At 39.7% G+C, this 25,553-nt stretch overlaps 1 protein-coding gene across 6 annotated transcripts in view; it reads left to right on the top strand.

Moving 5' to 3' along the window:
* The window catches only part of LOC311523328 (contactin-4), a 648,631-nt gene that overhangs the window by 65,428 nt on the left and 557,650 nt on the right, over positions 1-25,553 (top strand). For 5 of the 6 annotated variants that reach the window (XM_084633189.1, XM_084633193.1, XM_084633194.1 and 2 more), the window contains exon 2: positions 4,605-4,645. The gene's annotated coding sequence lies outside the window, so the exon portion shown is untranslated. Of the gene's footprint in view, positions 1-4,604; positions 4,650-25,553 lie in introns of all 6 variants that reach the window. The other variant, XM_084633191.1, reaches the window with a different exon arrangement.

The raw sequence follows: 25,553 nt of genomic DNA on the forward strand, positions 1-25,553 counted from the left end.
AGAGCTCATTCTCTCACACCTAGTTTTTAGTTCATAGATTAGAAGAGCGAAACAAATTTTCCTGCTTTTGTCTCCCTTGGTTTCTTAACTTTGAATGAACTAGGATGTCGCAACAGACTATTACTGAAAAAATGCTTAATTTCCCATTTTTAGCATATAATTATAAAATCAATTGTAATATAAATATTGTACTTACATTGCAGTGTATAGTTTATAGAGCAGTATAAACATGTCATTGTCTGTGTGGAATTTAAGTTTGTATTGACTTCACTAGTGCTTTTTATGTAGCCTGTTGTAAAACTAGGCAAATATCTAGATGAGTTGATGTATCCCCTAAAAGACCTCTGTGTACCCCCAGGGCTATGTGTACCACTGGTTGAGAACCACTGATCTAGATTTAAGACAATGTAAGCAAGATCAGAATTTCCCCCTCTTGGGTATGGGAATATTTGGAATCCTACTCAAGCCATGAATTCTAAAAGAAATTTATTTTTAACTGCAGATTCTTTAAATAAATGACAGTCACAGTGAATAAATTGTACCATATACATGATTTCTTTCACCTTTAGTTATATGAATTCTTCTCAATGTCAAGGATAAATTCCAAGATGCTATATAGCTACATAGCTCCATTGACTTCAGTGGAGTTATGCTGACTCAAACACTGGCTGAGAAACTGTCAGTCCTCAAGAAAAAGTCTAAATGCGTGTGCTTTGGTAAATATTTGTAAAATGTGCCCATTACATTTCAATAGAGAGTAGCAATGTATAATTCCCCCGCATGAAATTAGAGCCAGCAAAATTGTTTAATAATCTAGGAATTTAGAGCTTGATCTTTTTTCCAATGAATTAAATGGAAGAGTTCTACCAGAGACTTCAATAGAAGCAGGAATGGGCACACATTCTGGGCACTATATTGTTGAAAGATATAAAATTCCTTATTTCTTTCCCCTTCAGTATTATGTCATGACATTAAGTAATGCAACGAATGATACATACCAGCCTCTATGTACCAAACTTTCATTTTACAAAATAAACAAGCAACATTTTCCATATTCAAAGCAAAAATAGCAGACTTGGTTTGAAACTCAGTGCGGCACAGTGCATAATGTGAAGGTGGTGATATCGGTAGCTCCAACTCCATTGATATCAATGGACTTATACTAGGGCTGAATTTGGCCAATGACTCTTAGTTTTCGGCTATCTTGAAGAGTCAGAGTTGACAGTAAAAAGGGGTCTGCACTTATTTCTAAAGAAATACCCACCCAAATGTTGCGTAAACATTCTTTTTCATATGACAATTTGATAAGCAACATTAAAGGTTAACATCCAAGTTTGCAATCCACTCTGTGGCTTTTAATGAAACAGAATGAATCAAGGCTATTTCTCTGGAGAAGGCAGCAGTTCACTAGATGTTCCATGGTTTGGATGTCTTCTCCACATGTGCTTACTACCCTGTTCTTCATTTGTGTAGTAAGTAATTGCAGCACCCATGTGAGGTTCAAATGCAGGTTGCTGTGATCCATATTGTATGTGGCATGGTGAAACCAGGTGGTAGACTGTAGGATCTGTAATCAAGTCTTGATTCTTGACATCACTGTTTTCTCACAGCTTCTGACACTTGTCTTTTGGTGACAGTCCCAAAGCAATGAGAGTTAGCTGTTAACCAGAAGTAGGTTCCTGGACTTAAGGTGGCATCTCAGGGTTTCTTTGAGGTCTTCATAAATGGGCAAGACTGAGTTCATTATCACAGAGATGTGTTCTCATATTATTGCTGCTTCTCTTTGGAGGGATGGTGGTAAGATATGCATGAGGACAGGAAACCAGACTGTGACTTCAGCAGTCTGACAATTCTCATAGCAGTGTTCAGTTGCACATCGACAAATTTCATATGTTTGCTACCTGTCCATCCTGGCATGCAGTATTCAGCTGTTGAGAAGATGAAGGCCAAAAGTGGCTGTCCACAAGGTGTGAGCTCTGCTTCCCAACTGATCCTGGCTAGTTTGTGGATTACATTGTTCCTTTATCTTGGCAGTCGTCCTCATCAGATGCTGTCAGTATGTGAGGCTATGATCCAGAATCACTCAGCTATTTTAGGAAGTCCTTGTGCCTCAGTGTAATGTTGAGGAAGATGACATTCAGGCACCTCTTTGCATGTTGGTTGCTCTGGTAGAAAATTGAGACACCGGGGGGTGGGGCTGGGGGGAGTTTAGGGTTCAGATCAGAGCTGCCATGACCAATAGTACTCCAGTTTTTTGTAGGTCTTCTGTGAAGATGTGTTCCACTTGGGTGAAAATGCTCGCTTGAATCTTCCATGTATCCAAATTTCCGTAACTGGGTCAATGATGTGTCACTGATATAAATATTAAAAAGCAATGCTGAAAACATGGATCCCTGTGGGAGCCCATTGTTCTGTAGTTGAGGTCTGCTGTTCTGTTCCATTAATTGTGTGAAACTTGCTGTTGGTGGCATGACTGTCAGTAGGTGCAGCGTTGCTCTGCAACACTGTTTTCAACACTTTTTTTTTTAGAAGCAGGCACTGAAGTTATACAAAAGCTGACTTTTATTAAGCAACTGATATTTGCATGTCCCAGGGCTGGGTGCTATACTAAGTATATTAGAAACGTATTCTAAATCCTTATATTGAAATTGTTTCTGCATCTTCTACTTTCTACTTTTCAAAATGGCTTCCATATTTTCAAATGTTCAAACTCACCGCATGTGGTGCCTCCTCCAGGTGATTCTGGGGATTAGCTCTTGCCAGGCACTGCCCTCCTCTGGTGGTGTCTCTACCCATCTCTTTCACCCTGCTCACGTTCCTGTTTGTGGCTTGGCCCTCCGGCCAGGTCACTAAAGTTCGCCCCTTCTGGGGAATTCAAAATCCTTCCATACCAGCTGTCTGGCTAGTGTCTCCAAAGTTCTGTGACACTTTCCAATGGCTGGTCGGATTACGCAGCCCCGCCCTCTACACTGGGTTCCATCCCGAGGCCCCTATAACAAGCAGCCAAGGTCTATACAATCCTACTCCTTACTGTTGTTTCCCTGGGCTTCTTCCTACCTATCTGGCTTCCCCCTCTTCCTGGGTTTGCCAGCTCAAACTCCCTCTCCCCAGGGAGTGAGTATAGATATTTCATAAAGCTCCCTGCTGCCTGCAGCTCATACACTTTATACAAGCCCCTCCTGTTCCTGCCCATTTCCAGTTCTTGCCCTTTTCCCTGTCTCCTTCTTCAGGTGCAACCTGGGCAGTTAATTGGCCTGCCTAGCCACTTTAACCCCTCCTGGCCTTGTGTGGGGTGGGCACTCCATCACATTTACCCTAAACCAAAATTTGAGCAGATGGTCATTTGGGTTAACTGGCTACCTGCAGAGTTAGAACTTCCTGGGACCCGCATGGGCTGCAAGGTAGTGATCTGACACCCAAACTTTAGGGTGTTGGGCCTACCCATTTGGGTGAGCTATAAGCTATGAGCTGTGATCTTGAGGAACTGTAAGTTCTATCCATGCAAGCAGTGGAAGTCTGCCAGTTTTGGCAGACTGAGAACGTTCGTGCAGCGAAGGAAGCTGGGTTTTACTGGGAGGACTTGGCAGGCTATAAGAGTGTGTTCAGTCGACAGTTAAGTCCAAAGCTTAAGTTCAAACAAGTAGAATTCTTGAACGTGAATGTAAGCTACTGAGTGCAGTGAGTGGTAGGTCTGAGAGTCATATGCCACTGCCGAGAGCTGTTCAAGAGAGAATTAACTCAAGTGGAAGGGAACTGTGAATCACAGGGTGGAAAAATCCAGTGGAGTACTTGGCCTAACCTACTTTTTAACTCCCTTCGTTACTTTGTTCAATTAACCCTTCGGTTTTCAAATTGTTCTTTTTTTTTTTTTTTTAATTTTAACTTTCATAATCCAAGAACATAGATGTATTAGGAGAAATGCAGGAAGAGAGAGGTTAGTTTTTGGAATAGGGAAGGGGATGACTGCATTCAATTGTTTATGCTTGACTATTGTCATCACTGTATATATTTATTTGGTGCGTATGACAACTTACATGTACACTTTCACAGAACACTTTTTGCAGATTGGGTAACTTTGCTGCCCATCATACCTTTGTAAACTTATTTTCCAGCATTTCAGTTTTATATGGTATTTTCTCTAAAAACAGAAAAGCTATTTGGTACCAAATCCTGAAGTCTGTACTCAGTCCTGACTCAAGGCAAATTACTATTGACAACGAAAAGTTTAGCCCTGAGTAAAAATTAAGGACATAGGGATCTGGCCCTTGTAATACATTGTCTCAGCTGCATAGAGAGACATTTGGGCACCTGTATGCAATAAGTCCTGTATGGTATAGTCTCATCCTCCTTCATTAGCAGCACAGCACAAGTGTGTTCATTTAATTGTCCACTTGTCGTCTTATCTTCTGGTACAATTTGAATTGCTAACCTGTAGGTTGCTGTTTCATGTTGTTGTAATAACTGTAGATTATATTCTGTTTTGTACTTGCAAATAGCTCTACCCATCCCTCCCCTCAGGTAAAAATGATGTAACACACACAATTAATCAGTTTACTGATAAAAATCACTATGTCTTATTTTCTGTATGTATTTATTTTTTTCAGGTTATGGTGAATTGAATCAAGACTACATACCATGCACTGGAGTAGGTAGAGCATTTATATTTTAATATTTACTGTTGTGTTATCTCTTATAATTCCTCTTATACCCTGCGTTTCACCATAGATTCTCAGCTTTCGAACTACATTCATTTATTGAATGATAATTTAATTGGTAGCAAAGGCCCTCTTTAACTTCTGAAAACTGAGTGGAGAAGTTTGCTTACTGTTTACCTAGTTAAATGACATAGGATCAGTAACATAGGTATAATTTTTGAGTTATAGTTTATATTGCATAAATTAGGATTAGACAAAACATAGAGCACTCATGTAACTATTTTCATCTTAATTGCCTCCTTCCCCCTCATTTTTCCAAAAGTAACCTCGTTTGAGATTCCGTGTATATATCTGATAGAATGGCCTTCTCACAGAAATTGTGTTTTATGTTCAGGTTATATTTTCTGTCCCTTCCTGTGGTTCTATCATAACATTTCTAAACCTGATGGTTAGTAACTCATTGAGAACCGTAAATTAAGAGTGTGTTTATTTTAATCAACTTACTTTTAAATAGGTCATGTGAGTGTAAAATGCTGGGTGCTCTGCAAAATGACATCACCTAGGTTTGAAAATTTACTAGTTTGAGATGAGATTTTGGCCTCTGTGTTTTGAGTTAGATCTGGCACGCCAGACCACCCATTGATTTCAGTGGTGCAGGGTAAGGATTTAAATCTAAATATCATTGTGAAAGAAGTTAGGGGCACAAGTCTGCTCCCATTCAAATCAAGATTGGCAGAAATGAGCTCATTTTGGGTCAGATACTGTATCCTATTCTATAATCTATTTTTCACCTTTTCTAATATTGAGGTAGTCAATTTCCACTATTAAATAGCTACGTACTAGGAGTACTCATGGTAGTAAGTATTGTATTCAGTAATTTTGTTGGATCTATATAAGCCTCTTCAAAAGTTGTTCTTTGAGTCATATTTTGGGAGATGGGTATGAATTTGCTTGTGGCATTCTTCTAATCTGAGATTTGATTACTCCATCTCTACTGGGTAGTTGCAGACAGTACATCATTAAAATATTTATTTTCTCAGTTGTTCTCCTTTTCTAGATTTGAATAATTTAAAATGTTTCTCCTGGGCAGCTTGCATGTTGTGTAGAATGCCAATTGAAGAATTTTGTGTATTTATTTGAATCAAAAGAGAATTCAAGTGACTTTGTGTAAACAATGTGGTCCTGTTGGAAATTGGATCCTCTTTCTTAAGCTTGCAAAGTTATTTTTTTCTTTTTTCTTTTTAAATATTGTTTGATAAATTTTTCTCCTGTGACACGTCAGTTTCTAATTGTCCAAAAGAAAGAGATAAAGGAAATTAATCTGAAGGAACTAATAAATTTTGCCTGAATACGAACAGTAGGATCAAGATTTGTTTTATGAAAAAGATATCCTAACTTTGCTAGGTCTGTGTTTTGCACTCTGAATTTTCAAAACATCAATTTGATACAAAGAAAAGTTCTGGAACAGTAATAGCTGTGCTACTAATGACCCACAAACATCAATAAAACAACTGCCCTATTTACTTATCTTCTGTTTAGCAGTGCTAAACTAGATATTTTTACACGAATGCTGTTGGTTTCAATTTGCATATAAAATGTGTTCCATTTGTATTAAATACGTCCTTAACCAACATATTTTTTTCCCAAATTTAATATATGTGCCTAGTAATGTAGTTTAAAAACAAACATTTAGTCTCCAAGATCATTTGGCAACTGCTGAATATTTGTAGTCTAACACTTATATGTACACACGCTTGATGTATTCCCTTAATGTGACGTTATAGCTGGTTTGTGATAGAAGTGTGTCTTTCTGTGGTTCAGTACGTAAGCAAGATGTTCAGTATCAGGTTTTCATTTTCCAAAAAGGGCCCAATAAGTAAAGATTTGTAGGCAAATATTTATAAACATACAATTAAAATAATGTGGAATCTGTTCCTTTATTACTTGTTGAGGTCCATGGAACATCTGCCTGCAAACATTAATCTTCGAAAGCTTTTAGCTGCAATGCTTTGTATTCAACAACTAAGTTGTCAATGTAATTTAATTAGAAATATTACCAGCAAACATACTGTACTGTTGTACATGAGCTTCAGTGCCATCATTTCCTGCTTGGAAATGCAGGACAATAGCTCTAGGGTAGGAAACTGTAACGGATGCATATTCAGTTATATAGCATACATAGCAATCAGTTATTGAAAAGATCTGAGACTATTTTTTCCCCTCAGTATTTATTGGCAAAGTGATAATTCTGGGGTGAAGGAGCAATTGTGGCAGTTGACTATTAGTAATTGTCACAGACTGACTAATATTGCATTCAGTTTGGAGACATTTCTCTATTAGTTCAATTAGTCAATGTCCTTAAATGGACTATTTAAGATCTAGATCTCCTATCTCTTTCTGTCTTCTTCAAAGGCACTGGGAGCTTTTGCTGTTCCTGTAGTCTTCTCAACCCCACTGAAGAGAATTATTCTCCTCCTAGGACTTCCTTGATCATTACTAGGCTCTTTCTCTCTCTCTCTCTCTCTCTCTCTCTCCTCCCTCCCCCTCCCCCCTGCAACATCCCCATCTCCTCTTATTAAGGGTCTTTTCTATCTCCCCTACTTCCGTTCCCTCCTAGTTGTTTTCATTTCTCTTGCCAGCTCTCCCTAACGTTACATTTAGGTACTTTTTGTCTCCTCACTATTCTTCTTGAAAATATTTGTTGGATTTCTGCTACTACCATTACTCACTCACATGGCATTCTCATACCGAGGCTGTTCATGGAGGGTTAGTGTGAGGTTCTCAATATGCTGCTGTTAAAAATCCAACTTTCAATGTCTTAAACTTGTCAATAAATAAACACACGAGGCATTTCTTTAGCCTGGTTAGGCAAACAATGTTTAAACCAATTGTTTTGAAGTAATGTCAAAAATCAGTAAAACTATTTTCTGATCTTATAGCTGTGGAAGTTCTTCTATCAGAGGAAGTGGGTTCTATAGTACTTCTTCTAGCTGTTAAATTAAAAGGTTATGCACTATTTTAAGCACTGTGTAATTTTAAGTCTTTCAAAGACAGGTACCATTAAATGAGACCCAAAGATGACCCATTACTGCAACGTGCTAAGTTTCTCTTGCAAGACAATGAGTTTTCTTTACTTCTCATGAAGTTGCATTTCAGAAGAGACCCAAAGGAAGCTTTCTGTGTCCACAGCATACCCGGATTGCATTCCTCTTGACATATACGCTTTGGACCACACTTGGTCACAGTACAATGGTGTTTAGCATTGGGGTTATTATGACTTGGAGAATGAGGGAAGGAGGAAATCTATCGGGGTCAATGCTCATTGTTTGGTGTTAATTCAGTAGTTTTATACCCACCATGGTCACGGGGTGAGATATTTGAAAGAGCTCTGTGACTAGTTTAAATTGAAAGATGCGGGTAGCCATCCAAAACAGTGCATCTTGGAAGTTCTTATATTCCTTTAACTGTTTAACTGATTTGGGGCTGATTATTTCTTTTGCTGTTCATGCAGGCTTTTGCATTGATTGCTGCAAGCCTGGCTTTCAAAATGACTGCCCTTGAGTTATATGGTATTTACTCTCCTGATAAGAGTGCACAGTGCTCAAAATAACACCAAATATCTATTAAATTAGCAAGTGTACTTACATGTTTATGAAATCAGATGGAAAAACCAATTTCTACATCAGAGCGCATCCACTTTTCTTCACTTGGTTGATGTACAGAGAAATTATAATGGTCTTCCGAGAAGGTTAAGCTGTCATCTAGTTAAATATGTACTGAAAATAAACAATGCCGTGAAAGCTGCTGTCACTTGTGATTGATACTGACGACGGATGGTCGTTTTAAATCGTGTGTGTGTGCGTGTGCAGATGCACACAAACTGCCCATTTGCCAGACATTTCAAGGTTCCTTCCTTAGATTATGATGTAATCTGGGTTTCTAGTTGCATTAGACATCCCTTCTGTTTCAGGGGAAAGTAACCGCCATGCTGAAATAGCACTAACGCTGTTGCTATAGGATAGGTTGTGGTGATTTATTGCCCACTGATTACATGAGTGACAGTGTTATATTTTGGACAATAGGGGGTCACTCCTATGGGGATTGCTTTTCTGTGACAAACAGCTTGTGGCTCTGGTATGATAATGGTGGAGGCATATTGTTATACTTTTTTTTTTTTTAAAGCACTCATTACTGTGATAGATAAGCCCTTGAAGTGCATAATAAGGTTTAAGTAATTGTTAAAGGTGGTCTAGTCCTTCCAGCTTTATTTCTATAACATCACAGGACCCTGACGCCAGCACACTCAACCCTTCTCTTCATGCGACACCAGCAGTCATTTTTCCAGTGTTGTTGCTATGTGTGCTAAGCCCTGGTTGAATTTTAATTCCAATGCTTGAACAAAAGGGAGAATGAATAAAAAAAACAGTTTTAAAGAAAAGGCCAATAATGTTTATATCCATTCAGTAAACATTATCAATCAAAGTTCTCCCAGCTTTATATGGCTGTTTCCTTAACAAAAACATGTATGCTATGGCTATTTATCAAATCTGGGAGTTTAGATGATGAGCTTGAGCACTCTCTCAGGGTAACAATAAAAATGCAGTTTTGTTGAGTGAGCACTTGAAAATGGGCAGAATAAATGTGTTGCTCTGACATGAGGAAGAGCCTCTCAGAGCTTGTTTGTGTTTTAAGGTTGGTAGTGGTGCTCCCACTGACTGATCTTTTGGAAAGTACCCTTTTGTAGTACAGAAGTCAGGTCTTGTTTGGGATTTTGAAGAAATGTACATCATGTCTACTATCACCTACTAAAAGCCCTATAAGTAGAGAATCTTCCAATGGGTGTAAAGGTGGTTGGGGCTGAAAGCAAAGAGGTCTGTCTGAGATAAACTACATTTATTAAATGAAAGAGGGAGAGAGCCTTAAACAACAATGCTATAGGTAGCTGCTGTCATGGGCACTGTTTAAAGGGAATGAAAAACTGCTTCATGGAAAGAATTACTGTATTGAAAAATGAAATGTTGCATCACTGTAAGCAAGCATGTGGTATTGGTTCTAAAGGGCACGGCAAAACAATATGTCTGGTGCAATAAGAAAGATGAAAATTGCTACAGGAGCTGTTATTTCAGGTATTGCATCCATCATCCCATGTCTCAGGACTGGAGATGACTCAAGGGACAGTTAAGTGAATTTAGTGCTCATGAAAGATGCCAGTCCTGGAAGTGAGGTTCTCTGTTTACTCACAGGACAGGTACAGTACATGCAGCACAGATACAAGGGTTTGCCAGGCTAACTCGTACCTGACCAGAAAGAATACACTTTTAGGACTGAGGAAAGTGCAGTCTCTGGGTATCTTTTAAGACTTGCAAGCAGATTGCTAACTTATATCTATTGCCATAGTGATTTGGGGTGCCTTAGGAACTGAAATGAGACCGCTATCTTATTTCCTGAAGCCTACCAAGTAATCAACAACTTTTAATGGTTTGTGACTTGGGATGAATGAACCCTAGGGACTTAGATACCAAACAGTATCAAAAGTACAATACCATATAATATCATACCATAGGCACATAGCTAGATACAGAGAGATTTAAGGTTTTGCATATCTCACAAACTAATTTCAGTTGCTCTTTTCCCCTTGTACTTTAAATCCATTATTATTTTTTTAAAAGAGAAGGTGCACTTTTCTAGCTAGCAGAGGTTAGGGGTCTATTACAGGAGTAGGTGGGTGAGGTTCCATGGCCTGCAAGGTGTAGGAGGTCAGAACAGATGATCATGATGATCCCTATGTATTAGGGGGAGAAAATCACCTCTTCCCAAAAGTTAGACTCAGTGACTGGTTGGTATTTGGCGTAGACCAGGGATGGGCAACCTTTGGCACATGGCCCATCAGGGAAATCCGCTGCTGGGCCGGGCTGGTTTGTTTACCTGCAGCATCCGCAGGTACGGCCAATTGCAGCTCCCACTGGCCGTGGTTCACCATTCCAGGCCAATGGGGGCTGCAGGAAGCAGCACAGGCCAAAAGATGTGCTGGCTGCTGCTTCCCGCAGCCCACATTGGTGAATTGGTGATCTTCATAAGAACGGTTCCATGTCTTACTATTCATCTGCTAAGTCAACTAGTCCCACTGCTCATTTTAATTTAATATTATTCAAACTACTACCAGTGTGAGTGCTTGAAGAGTCACTACCAGAAGACAGGTTTCAGAGTAACAGCTGTGTTAGTCTGTATTCGCAAAAAGAAAAGGAGTACTTGTGGCACCTTAGAGACTAACCAATTTATTTGAGCATGAGCTTTCGTGAGCTACAGCTCACTTCATCGGATACATACCGTGGAAACTGCAGCAGACTTTATATACACACAGAGAATATGAAACAATACCTCCTCCCACCCCACTGTCCTGCTGGTAATAGCTTATCTAAAGTGATCATCAGGTTGGGCCATTTCCAGCACAAATCCAGGTTTTCTCACCCTCCACCCCCCCACACAAATTCACTCTCCTGCTGGTGATAGCCCATCCAAAGTGACAACTCTTTACACAATGTGCATGATAATCAAGTTGGGCCATTTCCTGCACAAATCCAGGTTCTCTCACCCCCTCACCCCCCTCCCAAAAACCACACACACAAACTGACTCTCTTGCTGGTAATAGCTCATCCAAACTGACCACTCTTCAAGTTTAAATCCAAGTTAAACCAGAACATCTGGGGGGGGGGGGGTTTGGAAAGAACAAGGGGAAATAGGCTACCTTGCATAATGACTTAGCCGCTCCCAGTCTCTATTTAAGCCTAAATTAATAGTATCCAATTTGCAAATGAATTCCAATTCAGCAGTTTCTTGCTGGAGTCTGGATTTGAAGTTTTTTTGTTTTAAGATAGCGACCTTCATGTCTGTGATTGCGTGACCAGAGAGATTGAAGTGTTCTCCGACTGGTTTATGAATGTTATAATTCTTGACATCTGATTTGTGTCCATTTATTCTTTTACATAGAGACTGTCCAGTTTGACCAATGTAAATGGCAGAGGGGCATTGCTGGCACATGATGGCATATATCACATTGGTGGATGTGCAGGTGAACGAGCCTCTGATAGTGTGGCTGATGTTATTAGGCCCTGTGATGGTGTCCCCTGAATAGATATGTGGGCACAATTGGCAACGGGCTTTGTTGCAAGGATAAGTTCCTGGGTTAGTGGTTCTGTTGTGAGTCAGAATGATAAATTCAGCCACTATTCCCATCTTAATAAGAATGAGGTAAAGGTAATGTCTGTATTCCACATTTCCGTAATTTAAATATTCTCAGAGTTAACTAGGGCAAAAAGCATTAGTAATCTACAAAGCCCTTTTCAGAATGAAAGAGAATTTAGAGGCAGCAGCAGCTTGATCAGAATGCTGCATCAAAATGAACATAAAAGAGCTTTCTTGGGTGTGAAAGGCAAGGCAGTCAGAATTGAACCATAGCAAATTTGAATGCAAAAACCTTGTTTGGTGCTGCAGAGTTGAAAGAGGAATCTCTTCTTTGGCTGAAGCAATGGCTGTCACAATTTTAAATATTAAAAGAAATAATTCTCTTAAGCTTCAGTACAGGAGAGAGAGGTTGTAGGCAAACTAATTGAAGAAGGTATGGAGCGCAAAGAAATGAAGGGCTAAAGAGGTAAGCCAAAGATTTATTAAGATTTATTGGCTCTTCAAACTAGTGACCAAATAAATCAAATGTTCCTAATATCTATTATAAGAATTACCGGGCTGGATCATACAAATGGTCCATCTGTGGTTAGATGTTGATAGATGTTTAGCTGTGTGTGTGTGTGTGTGTCTGTGTGTGTGTTCCCTGTTTGCCACCCCAGCCCTATGCAGACAGCTGACACAGCAGACCTTGAGTGAACCGCCCAATGGCCACAATATCTGTTAAGGGATGAAGCCACCCTGCCAGGTTTATTGTCAACGAAGCATGGTACTAGTATCCCACAGTCTCTACTGGACCACTAATACACGTATGCCCGAAACAGTGGACCAGCTCAGTAAACAGCGGGCCTTTTTGTTCCTCCTTAGGCTAGACAGAGATACTCCCTTTGAGATACATTTTTATCCCCCGATACAAAGAAGTTAGTACTGCCCCTCTAACATAGTTAGTTACTGCCCCCTGATGTGGCTAGTTATCACTCATCACCTTGTACATTTTGGTTCAATCAAAACAACTCTATTACGTACTGTCATCCTGATCTTATCTTTTAGGATGGGTCAGTGTGTTCCTGTTATCCTTGGGGAATGCTTTTGTACCATCCTTGATATCTGGATGTTCTAGTACCATATCGGGATGTATTTGTGTGAGTACTCTGTGACTAGCACTTCTTAGGAATGTGTACTTCTGCAATATCAACCCTGTTCTTGCCAGATTCTGTGAGCAAGTCCTGCCTCATACCAGGCCCCTGATACAATGGCTTATGTCTCAGGCTCTCTTCCTACTACACCATCTAACCCAGTATCCTGTATTCTGACAGTGGCCAATGTCAGATGCTTCAGAGGGAATGAACAGGGCAATTATTGAGTGATCCATCCCCTGTTGTCCACTCCCAGCAGTTGTATGTATTATTTGTATTTGACCAGGATCCTACTGCTCTGGGCACTATACAAACAGAGAACCAAAAGACTGTCCCTGCCACAAAGAGCTTAGGTTTCAGAGTAGCAGCCGTGTTAGTCTGTATTTGCAAAAAGAAAAGGAGTATTTGTGGCACCTTAGAGACTAACCAATTTATTTGAGCATAAGCTTTCATGAGCTACAGCTCACTTCATTGAAAAGTACTCCTTTTCTTTTTACAAAGAGCTTACAGTCTAAGCAGACAATACTGTCTGAATCCTGTTCACTAGGTAGCCTGCTTTCTTTTGTGTGTGATTACGTATTGCAGTATGAAGATACTGCTCAATCATAGATGGGGAGGATAGAAAGGCAGAGTCATACTAGGAGGTGCCAATTAACTGTGGCAAGATCAGCATCCTCAACTCCTTAGTTAATGAGACGCTTGTCACCTCCCAGATTCAGGCCCAGAGCCAAATTAAAAGTAGCCCTACCTTGAAATGAAAAAGGGAAATCAGGTTTCTGAGATTAATAGTGTTTTCTGTCACTATAAATTAGATCGGCTTTACAAGCTTTTCAACAAGCTAAATAAGAATGAATGTTTTTTGCCACGGATAGTAAACCACCACCTTATCTGTCATTCTGACCAGTTATTAAAATAGTTTCCTTTTGCTATTAATTCTTCTGTTGTTAATTGCCTTGTACATCTTGACAATGCCACTGGCAGTTTGTAATAGCGTCAATTAACATTTAGGAAATTCAGCCCAGTCACCCATTTACTCCTAATAAACATTAAACAGTTAAACATTTGCTCAAGGAATGCTGGTAAAATGCATTGACATTGTGTTTTCCAGGTTACTCCAGAGTACCTTACTCTGAAGTCAATCTGATTTTGGAATAAGGTACTGTTCAACAGGAAGAATGAGGGTAGCACAGTTGGAGCCTTTGCTATTAAGAATAGCAACAATAACAATGCTTGAGTAAATGACTTCAATTTGGTTTACAAGGGCAAAATTTGGTCCCAGTACATTTCAGCTAGTATGTTCTTAAACATCTCTAGTGCTGACTCCTCTACCATCCTATCTGATTAAAACAAGGGAACAATGCATCAATCCATCAGTTTAAAACAACATACAAAAATCCTTAGTCAAATCTTGGAGTCTGTTCTCAGTGTTCTTTTTGAAGCCAAAGTTACCATTGCAGCTGACGGGAGTTTTGCTTGGGAAAGAACTTGAGGATTTGATCCTTCAGATCATGTTTAATTTTTTTCCTTTTTCATGAACAGATCATTGATCTAGTTCTGCCACAGTAAGTTCTGTAAACAAACACCCTTCATTTCTTATGCTATTTGCTTTCAAGTAATTTTTCATTGCCCCACTTTTCCTTTTGCCTCTGATAAAAGTATATAATTACTTTATCTTCTGAAGTTCTGTTAACCTCTTTCACTAACAATGACCCAATTCTCACTGACTAGGAGTAGCCATATTGATAGCAAGGTGCCACACGGCCTAAGAAAGGACATCAGAATCAGGCCCTTGTTTTGCCTGCAATATCTAATTGCTACCTTATACTCCTGTCTTGTTACTTCCTCCCTTTTTCGTTTAAGGTACAACTCCCTGTCACCCTTCAAATCTTTCAGAAGTTATCAGTACAGTCACATTGACCTTTCCATTTTCATTCAATTTTATCTTGTAAAAGAATTGCTTTCCACTGATTGTCTTTGCTGTAGCATCCTGACTGTATTCCAGGCCTTCTCTATCTTCTTACTTCTTACTATTTCCACCCATAGAATGATGCATGCTACTTCTTCTAAACTTGCTGAAATCAAGTGCAATATGTAAACTCTCCAATTTGAAAATCTTAATGCAAGGCCTGATCATGCATCCAGTGAAGTATATTGCAAAACCCCACTGATTTCAGTAGTGCAAGATCGCACTCATGGTGTTCTGCTCATAAGCTCTTCTTCACCAGCAGCTCGAGGGTCTCACTTATTTCCCCTTTAGTATGTAATCTAAAATTCCATTTGATCTCCTCACTCAATGACACATGAAGTTATCTTCTGTACAGTCCAATGACTTCCTTGATGACTTTACTCTTAACAAAAGTTTGAGTTAAAATCATTCATGAGTAATAGTGGCCTGTGATTTTTGTGTGTGTGTGTGTGATTTTCTATGTGTATTCTAGAATTAAATCATCATTTCTGTCATGATTTAGGAATATGAGATACTTACTGAAAATTTGTATCCCTCATCTTTGTCTCTTCTTCTGTCTTCTAAAATGTCACTGTTGCCACTTATTTCATTATCTGTCTTTTGTATATAGTATAAATACTCTTGCTGCGGTATGTAAGCTCCTTGCGCACACCCTTGTCCATTCAAAATAAATTGTACCCTGCAATATTGACAATCCAGTGATCTGGTTTATTACCCCCTCTTTTTGTGATAACATTACAGGATACAAGGGTCATAATTCTTCTCCTGTACCTCTTATCATAACCTTTTCCTAATTGTCTCCTAATATACTAGCATCCTAGAAGGTTCATTGCTTAGTTTGTATGTATTTTTGGCCAGTTTCTACTCTTGATAACTTAAATTTACACTGGAGTTAACTGCCCTGAGGCCAATGGAGTCACTCTGGATTTATAGCTTGTCTCCCCTCCGCCCCCCAGTTGGCTTTCCATTGTGATGTTTCCTGGGTTACTTAGGGTTGTGAGGAAGCCTTGTCTATACCTGCCGGTGGTCAGCTCCCCAACCCCACCAGCCATGGGCAACAAAAGTACTCCCCTCTAGGCCAATGCAGGCCCTGTTTATTCTCTATAGGTTAGTGATAGGCACACTCTAACCCTTGAGCCCTCCGAGGGTGCTCCTGGAGTGATCAGCCGCTGGTCCACTAGACACACTCAGAGATCTGCAGCTCCCAAAGAGGCAGTACAACCCAGCTTACCAGTTTCCCTTCAGATCACTGTTCTGTGTAATACCTGCTGAACTTAGATATGTTTGTCATGCTGTCTGGAGTGGCTCACAACTGTGAGTGCCTACCTCAGAGCAGACTGTTGGAAAACATGGGCAGACACCCCAAACTGTTGCTATGTTCCATAATTAGGTTTCACCAAGCCAGTAACAAATGTGACGTCCTGGATCACTATAGCAATTTTACCATGGTGTCACAATTCCCTTAGACTCTCCAGCCTATCTTGCCACTTAGACAAACGGGACTTAAACACCAAATCACACCACATCCAGTTTTTTCCCAGTCCCAGGAGACCAGTCACTTACCCCAGATCAATTGGTCCTCTGGATCTTACAAGACAGTGCCGGTAGCCAATTCTATAAGAAACTAACTGAGTGACAGGTTTCAGAGTAGCAGCCGTGTTAGTCTGTATTCGCAAAAAGAAAAGGAGGACTTGTGGCACCTTAGAGACTAACCAATTTATTAGAGCATAAGCTTTCGTGAGCTACAGCTCAAAGAATGAGGGTTATTGAAAGGTTAAAGCTGGTAAAATATATGTACAGGTGAATCAGTTTGTAACTCCAAATGGTGGCACAGATGTAATAAACTGTGAGTTTCCCCAAAGTCTTCAGGGTACTCAGATTGTCTCTAGGGATCTCGACTGTGCATCTGGCACACTCCACTGTAAGAGTCCAGACAGTCAGAGATAAAGGATCTTTCTTTGAATCCATATTTATATCTTCTCACTGAAGACAAACTGACAGTCTCTCTACCCATGTGGGCTTTTCCTCTGATGACAGGGAGTGAGGAATGCACTTTGAGCCTCTGACCTCAGGTCATCATCACAATGGCCATTTACTTTGGAATTAACACCTTGGCTGACAAAGTCCTTCATTAGCATTCTCCCAGGCTTCTCTTGATGCCTGAGTTCTTTAGTTACAGGGGGATTTACAATATAAAAGTTTGATATTACATTCTGACAGGAACAGATATGAGAAAACAATGGATGTAACAGCCCATTAATTTTGTGAAGTCTAAATACCCAAAACACTAATCGCTTTGATCTATAGTAATAGACAAGTGAATTGACCTGAATACAGGTTTCAGAAAGAAAAGGAGTACTTGTGGCACCTTAGAGACTAACCAATTTATCTGAGCATAAGCTTTCGTGAGCTACAGCTCACTTCATCAGATGCATACTGTGGAAAATACAGTGGGGAGATTTATATACACAGAGAACATGAAACAATGGATGTTACCATACACACGGTAAGGAAAGTGATCAGGTAAGGTGAGCTATTACCAGCAGGAGAGCGGGGGGAGGGAGGAACACCTTTTGTAGTGATAATCAAGGTGGGCCATTTCCAGCAGTTGAGAAGAATATGTGAGGAGTGGGGGGGGGGGTGAGGGGCGCAATAAACATGGGGAAATAGTTTTACTTTGTGTAATGACCCATCCGCTCCCAGTCTTTATTCAAGCCTAAGTTAATTGTATCCAGTTTGCAATACAGTCTAGCATGACCTGGGTCAGCCAGCATCACAATGTTGATGGTGAAAACAAGTAAAAGTTTATTTAACAACGTGTAGAGATATGAAAAGTTACAAGTCAAATAGTGGAAACAAATGGTAATATGTAAAATAAAATCACAACATGCATCCCTAGAGTTCAGATTTGCATAGGTGACCACAGACCCAAACCCTTGGATCTGAGAACAATGAAAAAGCATTCAGTGTTTTACAAGAAGACTTTTAATAATTAAGACTTTTAATAAAAAATAGAAGTAAATAGAAATAAAGAAATCCCCCCCGTAAAATCAGGATGGTAGATATCTTACAGGGTAATTAGATTCAAAAACATAGAGAACCCCTCTAGGCAAAACCTTAAGTTACAAAAAAGATACACAGACAGAAATAGTTATTCTATTCAGCACAATTCTTTTCTCAGCCATTTAAAGAAATCATAATCTAACACATACCTAGCTAGATTACTTACTAAAAGTTCTAAGGCTCCATTCCTGGTCTATCCCTGGCAGAAACCAGCATACAGACAGACACAGACCCTTTGTTTCTCTCCCTCCTCCCAGCTTTTGAAAGTATCTTGTCTCCTCATTGGTCATTTTGGTCAGGTGCCAGCGAGGTTACCTTTAGCTTCTTAACCCTTTACAGGTGAGAGGAGCTTTCCCCTGGCCAGGAGGGATTTCAAAGGGGTTTACCCTTCCCTTTATATTTATGACAATTGCCTTGTCTTAAAGAAGCTGAGCTCACCCAAAGTCTTTGCAGCATTTTCAAGGCAGATTGGTTAGAATCATAGAACCGTCAGCTTAGGAGGGACTGCAAGGGTCATCTAGTCTATCCCCCTGCCAAGATACAGGATTTTTTGTGTCTGAACCATCCAAGACAGATGGCTATCCAGCCCCCTTTTGAAGACCTCCAGTGAAGGAGAGTGCACGACCTCCCGAGGCAGTCTGTTCCATTGTCCTGCTGTTCTTACAGTTAGGATGTTAGTTTGACCCAGCTGTCTTAAAACAGAATACACTTGCAGTTTATCTCCTCATTGTACTCCCAGTTATACCCCCCAATTCCATTGTCTTTACCTATAAATGGAATGCTCCCTGCTGTTTTTTTGTTTTTTGCTGCATATCTTCTCTCATGTGAATTCACAATCTCTTCAGTAGTCTCAGGTTTAGCAATGCAAATAGACTTACACTGTAAGACACACAATGATCAGCCAGAGAAGAGTCTACTACCCCCTGCCTACATGAAACCTGTTTATCACCTTATGACCTGTCATAACTCTCAGATCTTAAGTATACAGTTTTCATACATAACTCCTTAAATACCATCTGTACATAGATCTCACAATGATTAGGATGACTGGTGCATTATTGGCTGTTGGTAGAGCCCTCATGTGGCCCTTTGGTGTACTGTTATATAGACATTTGACCCGGAAGGCCCCTATAAACCACCATGCAACCATTATGCCCTCTGCTAGTTGGCACTAATGGGTCTGTGGGTCGAACCTTTATTTTGTATTTGTTTGCTATTCATTCCTGTTTTACTTTGTTTGATTGTGTAGCCCCACTTTCCTTGTCAGTTCATACTCTAAATCTCCTAGATAGACTTTAAAATTGGGAGAACAGTTAATCCGAACCCACTTGAAAAGTAAGAAAAGAGGGAACGTCTGAGTTCTGCACCACGAGACCCCTGTGACAGGGGAGGAAGTCTGAGCCAAGGATGAACTTCATTATATGCAATCCTGGAACCAAAAATGCCATGGGCCCATTCAGGAGGGTGATGCCTGATTCAATTATTCAGTGACATTCACCCAGCTGGGCAGAAATGACATGTGGCATTGCTAAGGCTCCCAGACTCATGTCTCATGTTTGACATGTCCTCTAATTGCATTACTCAATTATTTTCTTTCTTTCTGTGTTCAGAAGAAAAAAATGTCAGCACGGAATAAATTATTCTAGAAGAGTCTATACCAAGGCTCCAATCCTACAATAGAATTTCATGTGAATCATTTTTCCCCACTAAAAATGCAAATTCAGGGAGACTGTAATAATTCATGAATGTGAGTTGGTGTTAGTTGTGTTGGCTGGTAAATTGTTTCAGTTGAATAAAGAACGATACATTCAGAAATATTGAAAAGGTTCGTTTGGGCATTTCTGAAGAGAAATGTTTTGACTTTTTTTGTTTCAGAAAGAGGTTTCATTTCAAAATGTCAGTTTTTATTTTAAAAAATGTAAAAGGTTAAAAATCTCAAAACATATTATTATATGGGGAAGGGGAACCACCAAACCAAAAAATCAATTATTTGCACAGCTCTATCAAGAACGCAGTTTAAAGATAAGACTCCACACAGATGTAGCACTGCAAACAATTGCAGTATCTGAGCCCTAGACTCTATACTTTTGGTTGATCATTGAGAATATGGAAAGCTGCAATTTGATTTTCTATAGATGGCTCATGTTGACTTCGCCCCATTTTCCTGATAATCACCTACCAGTTTCCATTTGGTACTCGATACAACCCCGTGTTAATGTGGTTAGAATGTGTTTTAAACTGGGATCGGAGTGTCATGTCTATAAAGGTCTCTGATCTTATTTACCTTCTGACTCAGAAGTGTGTACATCAGCCAGCTCTTCCAAGCTGCTCAGATACAGTTTGCAAGAGCTAGAAATAATTGTGCAGTGTGTTGCAAGTAACATGAGGCAGGCGGTATTCTAGCTCTCTCCTTGCAATGGACAGTTGTGAGTCGGAAGTTAGTGGTTTAATTTCCAGACAAAACTGTTTACCTTGAAGATGTCTGGGTATTCTCTGTCTGTACAGTTTTTTATTATTGTCAGAACTGATCATCTAAATCTGCATCACTGTATGTGTGAGATGCATGCTAAAAGTGATTTTATTATTTGAACGAGTCTCTAACATGCTGTCGTCTTCATTTTATTTTCATTCCCTTCTCTTTAGTGCTTTCTGCGACTTACTGTAACTCACAAATCATATTGTCTCTGCTTATTACCCAAGCCCATCTCCAGCTGGTGAAATGCAGTTTCTGCACTGCTATTTTCAGGCCCTTTTTCTTCATCATGTCCTGAGTTTACTCCATGCATTTTTTTTTAATATACCGGTTCCAAGTATTTTTATAACCCCCATATACAGCATATTCCATGAAATTGTTTGTACAAAATTCACACTCTAACGTAATACACCCAGTGGTTCCTAAAAAAGGGATGCATTATATTTCTCTTCTGCTGCTACAGCCAGATATGTTTTTCATTTTAACTTCTATTCCAGCTTCCGCATATAATTTTGAATTCCAAAGCCATCTCTGTACCAAAGCATTCCTATCTTGTGTAGTATTTTGACTAATGAGGTGTGGCTAGTACCAGCTTGGAATTTCTTGTACATTGCAACCAAGTAAAGTTCCTGTTAAAGGGAGAGAAGAGGCAGTGAACATAGCGCCAAAGAAGTAAAAAGCAGATTCATTTTCATGTATTCATGTGTGAAAAGGATGAGAAATGGCCTAGGACCAAGTTAATTAACTGTTTCATTGAGTGAAAGATGTCAGTTAGGAATTGGTAATACCTTCCATCTGAACTGCTTCATGAGTAAAGAACAACACCTCCATGTGAGCAAGTGGTTTCTGAATGATACTGAAATGTCAAAGTATTGGGCACAGTTTTAGGGTTTGGTCTTTTTACTTCTGAATGTTATCTCTTAGCAGAGTTATCATTTCCAACTTTTCAATTAAGGACGGCAGCATCAGCAGACTGACAAGTTTTCTGCTTGAGATTACTGACACCAGAAGGACCAATGCCATAGAGTAAAAGGGAAACTTGTGATTGTTGTTCTAGTTTTTGGCTTTGGATGCGGAGACATAAATGAATGAGGCACTGTTCATTATTAGAGAACTTTAAGTGAACTAAAAGTATCTAACTGCATGGGAGAATATTTAATGATCCTGTCCCTGCACCATGCAAAGGAGAGGGAGAAAATATTAAGAAAAACTGGGCTGGTGGAAGGATCTCGTAATGGTACTTGGTCAAAGTCAAACTACAAAGTGAGTTGCAAGGCACCATTCAATGGTAAAGCACTTGGGGGAAAAAGGAGGCTTTAATAATCAAGTGTTTTTACTATTATTTCCCATAAGAGGCTTGAAAACAGCTCCACTTCACTAATGTTTTATATCTGTGCCTTAAGCCAGTAAACTGTGTTATGTGTCCTTGTTCTGTAGAAATGCAATTTCACATACTGTAGATTAGGTAACTTCAATAATCGTTTACTGATGTAATACTGCCCTCTGCTTAAGAAATACCAAACTTCATTGAACAGTTATAAGCCTGTTTTTTGTTTTTTTTTTTTTTTTTAAGGAAAGAATATATCTGTAAGCAAAAAGTGAAATGTTTAGAGGTGGGCATTTTTATCTGGAAATTTGACCCAGGCCCAGATGTGGAGTTTGGATTCTGGAATCCAGGTCTGCAACACAAAACAAAGTCCATAAATAGCATTACTGTCTGAATCTAATATATTAAAATTGGATCCTATTACTAATATTGTGTCATGTTCTTTTGCATGACTATAAAAGTATTAAATTTGTGTTTTACAGAGGCTTTATGCCAGAATAAATAACATAATTATGAGTCCATTAGGAGCTTCTTGATTGGGAAATGTCATTCTGCATAAGAAAGCAGGTAATTTACTTCTGTATGAATATCAGAAGGTTTCATTGTGATTAATGTTGTTGAAATAAATACCAAAGGGACAAATAATTTTTTTGCTACTCATCTGGGATGACCTAATGCACTTCTTGGTTCTGCCTCATTCTGAAACCGAGTAAAATGGCCATTTCAGAATAATGTACATAAATATTTTTCCCTTTTAACCACTGCAGGCATATTAATATAATGAGGATAATATAGTATTAAAATGGCCCATGATAATATCCTGAAGTTTCATTTTTAGAGATCACTGGACTGTAGTTGTTACTGAGTCACTGGAAAGGAAGTTCACTCAACAATGATCCCATCTGGCTAATTAAAGTAACAGGTTCTGAGGAAACCTCCTTTTTTTTTCGCTAGTGGAAGGAAGGTGAATACACCAAAGATCAACAGTGTTGGGAGTGAAGATGGGGGCTGGGAGGAATGGAAGATCCTCCATGAACTGAGAGAATTGTATGTATTCACAATGTCATCTTTTCAATGGCATCTCCAATTTGTTTGCTGTGAGTGCAACTCTGCAGACAAATGATGATAGGTACTGTGGTTGATAAGCAGGTTGCTAGATCCTACAAGCCAGATTAACTCCTATATGCTGTAAATATTTTTTCTCAATTCCAGCTGAAGGTGCAAAACAAGAAGCCATTTCTAAAAGTTAGTGCCAAGAGCACAGAAAGTACATGTGATCCAGTCACACTGATTATGTTAACACCATTTACACAAGGAGAAATTTAATCATATTTAAATATGTAAACTCCATTTGACCTTTTATCTTCATTCAATGTGACTTTCACATCATTATTGCTGGTACTTCTGCACTGACCTCATTTACATATACTGGTGTATCCCTGTCATTATTTTGATTTAGAAGGAACTAAAAAGGCACCAATCCTAGGCTCTAGGCACCCATGATATTATTGTGGGAAACCAAAGATCTATCAGCAAATGCTATTGTATATTTAGGGCTCTACCAAATTCACAGTCCATTTTGCTTAATTGCGTGGTCATAGGATTTTAAAAATCAGAAATTTCATGATTTCAGCTATTTAAATCTAAAATTTCACGGTGTTGTAATTGTAGGGGCCCTGACCCAAAAAGGAGTTGTGGGGGTGTCACAAGGTTATTGTAGGGGGCAGAGTCACCACCAGTAGCAGTGCAGAAGTGAGGATGGCATGGTATTGTGCTGCCACCCTTACTTCTGCGCTGCTGCCTGCAGAGTGAGGCCCTCAGACAGCAGCCAGCACTCTCCAGCTGCCCAGCTCTGAAAGCAGCAGCGCAGAAGTAAAAGTGGCATGGTATGGTATTGCCTCCCTTACTTCTGGGCTGCTGCTGGCAGGGTGCTGCCTTCAAAGCTGGGTGCCTGGCCAAGAGCTGCTGCTCTCTGGCCACCTACCTCTGAAGGCAGCAAAGAAGTAAGAGTGGCAATACCACGACCCCCCTTAAATAACCTTGCAACATCCCTGCAACTCCCTTTTGGGTCAGGACCCCTAGTTTCAGAATCGCTGGTCTCCCCCGGGAAAGTATACTGTATAGTATAGGGTAAAAAGACTAGATTTCACGGCGGAAGACCAGATTTCATGGTCCATTGTACGTTTTTCATGGCCATGAACTTGGTAGGGCCCTACATATATACACCATTCCAAGATAGCCACAGTCGGGCATCAGCCTCCTCCACACAAGGCCTGGTAAAAAGGTGATCTTTGCATTGTGCCCTGAAGTTCAGCAGATAGAGGTTGTTTTGGACAAAGGGAGTACAAAGTCCAGGGTCCTTTATAGAAATAGTTTCACCAGGAGCACCTTTCCTTTCAAACTGAAGGAGCTCCATCTTGGGCATCTTTGTGAACCTCAGCTGTGGCAATGTGGCACAGGGAAATATGTGATCTCTGAAGTAACAAGATCCCAAGCCACTTAAGGTCAAAACTAACACCTTGAGCTACAGAAACCCACAAGCAACCGCCAAAGACCTCAGAACAGCAATGTAATATACTTGCAATGAGAGATCCTGTTTGTCAGCAGGCTGTTGAATTCTGCATCAGGTTTGCTAAATTGATTTAAGATGTAGCCCCCAAGTAGAGCCTAACCTAGAGGTGACAGACTTATGAATCACTGTGCTGAGGGCCATATCTGAAATAAAGGTCACAGATACAAAGGCGAATTGTTCTGATATGTGGCTATGCAGCAATAACTAGAAATCTACTGAGACTTCCAGGTTGCAAACTCAGATGAAAAATGTCAGGCAAACGCGTGCAATCAGAGAGACAGATAAAATAATCTATTTGCAGCTTGGATTTGCTTTCCTCATTCCACCAGACCAACTCTTTTTTTTTATCTTGGCTGAGCCTCAGTTTGTTAGCTCTCGGTTGTACTTCAATCTCGGCAAGATATTGAACCAAGGCACTAATCTGCACCATTTAGGCTGGAAGAGAAAAGACATGTTAAAACAAGTGTCGTCAACGTACTGAACGCACCACAGCCCCTCTTCTTCACTTCATGATCTCATGCCTATTGAAGTGAATGGGAAGATTCCCACTGTATACGCATCCTAATGACCTTATACACATTTCTCCCTTGTTCAATAATATGGAACTTTGTAGAAATCCACATGTACAATATCCAGACACTTACAGAGCCAGGCCCTCAGCCAGTATAAATCAATGAAGCTCCGTTGGCTATTGCTTTATATTGATTTATCCCGCCTGCAGATCTGTCCCATGTTCCGTCAATGACTCCATGTGAAAAGCAAGCCAATTTCTAAGCTCTTTTTTATGTCTAACTGAAGGGAGTACAATGAGATGACAGCACTAAAACTGGGATGCATATGTGTTATATATAAATATTAGATGCAATATTATGTTCTGCTTTTTTTTTAAAAAAAAAAATCTGTTTGGCACTCTGTGTTATGGAGGGCCTAATGAGGTCCATAGCAAGTGCATAAATTATTGCTGCCTTATGTGGTACTGCTAATTTATGCACATCAAGTTTTGAAAATGTTATAGAATTCTTCAGAAGAGAAAATTTGCAACTTTGTAAGTTAACCCAACTCTTTACCCAATTCTGCCAGCTCCTCCATCAGACACATGCTGTAGTTTATTGAAAACTCTGTTAAAATTGTAGGCTGTCACTTTAAAATTAAGGGGTTTTCCTGATCTGGCTTGCAGGTTAA

The sequence above is a fragment of the Lepidochelys olivacea genome (genome assembly GCF_965140295.1).
Source record: "Lepidochelys olivacea isolate rLepOli2 genome assembly, chromosome: 7".
Taxonomy (NCBI): Eukaryota; Metazoa; Chordata; order Testudines; family Cheloniidae; genus Lepidochelys; species Lepidochelys olivacea.